This window comes from Quercus suber, unplaced genomic scaffold (genome assembly GCF_002906115.3).
Source record: "Quercus suber isolate HL8 unplaced genomic scaffold, Cork oak 2.0 scaffold_218, whole genome shotgun sequence".
Classification (NCBI taxonomy): domain Eukaryota; kingdom Viridiplantae; phylum Streptophyta; class Magnoliopsida; order Fagales; family Fagaceae; genus Quercus; species Quercus suber.
The window spans coordinates 515868-519861 of record NW_027069676.1 but is presented as its reverse complement, the minus strand read 5'-3'; the positions used below and the strand labels follow the sequence as shown (position 1 = coordinate 519861).

Genomic DNA, 3994 nt, shown 5'->3' with positions numbered 1-3994 from the left:
GGCATTTAGCAAGAGTTGAATCCTGTCTTTTGAATCAGTCGGGTTTTAAGTCTTCAAATTTCAAAACCCATGGAAAGTTAATCCAGATTATTTTGCAATGGGGGCATATTAGAAATGAAGAATTGGTTTAGCTAAGGTTTTCATTGCAAAAATTTATTCTAAACCAGATATTATGGTACAGCTAATACATACACAAAAAAAAGTAGCTCTTTTTCCCCATTATACAACTAAAAAATTAAATCACTGCCAGTTCCAAAGAAAATCAAGGTTTCCAGCTGTGCCAAAAAGTTTGCTTTTGGTTTGGCTATGACTACTTAACACCTACCTCTCTACCAAACGCAGAAAATTAACATGACAGCACATGGTAGGCAACTGAATTTCCAAGAGCACATGGTCCTTTGGCTTTGGGGTCAAATACAACCAAGAATAGGATACTTGGAAATGTTAAATGCAAGAGACACAGACAATTGCCGCTTGAATTCTTTACATGTTATAATGATTAATAACTTGACATTTCACAGCAACACAGTATAAAATCCACCTTCTTTTTTGACAAGTAATGCAATTCTTATTGATATCAAAAAAGAGAATCGCCCAAGTATACGGGTACAGCCGGGACCATAAAATCAATCACAAAAATTACACGAATCTTTCACATATAAACAAACATAAAGACAGACTATGCAAAACTGAGCAATGAAAGCCATGAAAAGTGAGTATCCAACCTTTGCCTGTATAATATAATTTAAGGTCAAGAAAAGTGAACAATGAAAGCATGACTATTTATTTATCTTTTGCTAATCAGTTATTTGGAACTCTTTTTAAGTAATTGACTATTAGTCCCTTTGTTTCACACTAGATGATTACTAGGATAAATCTAAGGAATAAAAGGTTGGTTAAATGCTAAAGGGAAAAGTCAAAATGAAGACTTCATGCTCAGAATGAGTTTGATGAATCAATAGTGCTCTGACAATTATTGCCATTGCATTATATAAGCTCTAAAGTATGTGCAGAGACAAATGCACTGAACACTGTAGTAGAAACAATTGTCAGCGAATTCAACCGAAATTCCGACCTAGTAGATAAAAATACAAATTGCGCTACAGTATTTCTCTCTCTCAAAACAACAACAAAACCAAAACCCTAATCACCAAAAACGTTTTTATATCCGCGCACAAGAAAGCCTCCGCTCCATGGACTAAGCCTCAGAAAATCTCCTATTAAAAACCACGCAACATTATTCGGTGAGGTCGGTCGTCAACTGGATCAAACATAACTAGGCTTCACAAAACCCAACAACACAACCGCACACACTTGTTGGGTGTTCACCGTTCATAATAGATTGAATGTATATATAAATAAGGAAAGCTTTCAGCAATGCACATGGGGAGACACTCTTGAAAACTTTCATAAGTTTGGCCTCTTCTAAACTTATTAGTTATTATGTCCTGTCTATGATATTTAGGAATGCTTCAACAGTCTTTACTATAACTTCAATGGATAATGAAGAACCTTCTGAGTTTAGCAACAAAATTACCAAAGTGCAAAATGCAGCATGAAAGAGCCATTTTTAATATAGCCCACTTAATAATTCCAATCAAGAGTGTAACAATCAAATAAACAGAATACAATTTCTGCTCCCATAAAGATAAAGATACAACCACAAAGACCTTAAAATATACAGACAAAAGTTTCACAAACTCAAGTTACTCAACCAATGGATAATTAAATTTTAAAGCAAAAATGCCAGGTTTTATTTAATATTGTTCAGAAAGAGCATTAACGATGAAAACAAAAGCATAATAATATAGACAGATGAAAATAAAAGAAAAAAATCTCAAAGCAAAACCTTAACATATATTAATTCATGGCAATCTAGTGGTAGCACTACAAATAGTAACATTTTATAGAATCTCAAAACATAATCCTAACAATATATGCATCACTTATTGGCATCCATACACATTCATGAGCAGCAACAACCTGGGCACCGTATCAACCCGTTCTCGTTGCAATCTGGGCACCTTTTCAACTCTCCTTCCTCCTCTTCAAAACCTTCCGACTGCCATTGCAATTTGGACAAGGCACAACCTCGCATCTCCACACCCCACGCATACAGACCCGGGATCCCTCATAGGAACCCTTCCAAAAGATTAGACAATTCTCCAACTTCATTGAGTTGCTTAACCTCCTCTGCACCCCCAACATACTTCCCCCTAATAAATACTGTGGCAAGCTCATTGCTTTCCCTCCAAGAGCCCTTTGCAACTCCTTTCTATACTCTGCATCCATTGATATGTCCCTCTCATCTACCGGCACTCTAAAGCTCCTAAATATCATCCTAACCGAACAACAATCCTCATAGTCTTTCTAATTCCTCTCAAACTTGTAAAGTAAATCACAACCTTATCTTCACAGCCAGGCAAACTATACCAACTATTGGAAAATGAATAACTACCAGTCATGGGACTCGACCCCAACGATCTTGCTATACCTTTAGTGGAAGTAGTATAATTCAATTGCCTGGATGACAATGCACGCCTATAGCTAGAAACCACATTGGGGTCCATTTTAGACAGCAGAGCTTCCTCAGACAAATGCTGCCAAAGTGGTTTCACTGAAGGCGATGACTTCTGAGACAAAAGTTCAGATTTTTTCGTAGATTCAATTAAATCAAACAGTTTTGGCACTGACCCATCAGAGCTAGGTAACTGCACGAACTGGGTTTTTCTGTATCACAATTGGGTGGTCGAAAATTGAAGAACTGGGAAGTTCACCGTCGTCTTCGAGACCATCCATGAGTTCCCAGGTGTTGATTACAGAGACAGGGGACAGTGAGTGCTGTTCTTCTGGGTTTGGGTTTGCATTTGGGTCTGGTTGTGGGATTGGAGTTTTAAAGGTAGGATTTTGATGGGTTTAGGGGGGTCAATGTGGAGAGAGAACCATAGGTAGTGGAGGTGAGAGAAACAAGGTGGCGGGTGTCACCTTTTCTGAGAGGTGGTGGTGGACAAGTGAGGTTGGGAGAGAGACAGCTCTGGGACTGGTGGTGATGAATTTGAAGAGTGTGAGCGTGATTGTGAAGCTGAGGCAGAAGATGTTGATGATGATGGTGAAGGGTTAGATGATGGGAGTTCTGCTGTGAAATGGGTGTTGGTTTTGAAGAAGAGCAACCCATGAATGAAAGAATGAGTGATTGAGAGAAAAGGAGATAAAGTGGTCAACTCAAACTCAAAACTCCAAAAAAGTGTGTTTTGCCTTTTCTCTCTCTCTCTCTCAAAACTTTTTGGTTTGGTTTTTGGTTTGTGTCTCCTTTGAGAGGCTTTTTGTTTTGAGGGGATGGTTTTGTTTGGTTTTAGGAGTGTGCTCTTCTGGAAATTGGAAAAAGGCCTTTTTGTGGGAATTTTTTGATTGCTGTTAGGAAGAGAAGAGATCTCCAGAGAGAGAGAGCGATGGGACTGCTTTTGGAGACATGGAGGGAAGGATTGGAGGAAAGTGAGAGAGAGAGAGAGAGTGAGAATAGTGTGCTGGTGAAAAGGAGCTTTCAAGATGGGTTGGATGTGGGGGTGGGGGAGTCGATGAAATCAATGTTGTTATAAGGATCTGTTTGATGAAATCAACAATTGCTTCTTGGGGCATTATTATTACTTATTAGATTGGAAAGATTTGAATTTATGGTGTTTTTGGTTAATGCTTCAAAGAATGTGTTCTTTTTCTTTCTAATAATACTTACATTTTCGGAAAGTTCCAAGAATTAAATACGGTTGAAAAAATTGGCTGGTATGTCATACTCAGATGAAAAAAAAAATTTCTCAAAAAAGATGGAACAGAGTTGGAGCAAGAAAATATAAAACATTAAAACCTTGATTGGCATTTGTGGAAAATATGAAATAACCAACATTCATGTATATTTTGCGGAAAGAATGCAAAAGATCTTTTCCTGTTTCGATTTTTGTACCTATGAATACTTGCAAACCATACTTAATTTGCTCAGATC

The 3994-nt window shown here is 37.7% G+C and overlaps 1 non-coding gene across 1 annotated transcript; it reads right to left on the bottom strand.

Moving 5' to 3' along the window:
- Window positions 1-1837: 1837 nt before the first annotated feature.
- On the bottom strand, window positions 1838-3300 carry LOC111991634 (uncharacterized protein At3g28850). Its single transcript, XR_010631501.1, has one exon. It is a non-coding gene; the product is annotated as an uncharacterized protein At3g28850 (transcript).
- Between the last annotated feature and the right edge of the window lie 694 nt (window positions 3301-3994).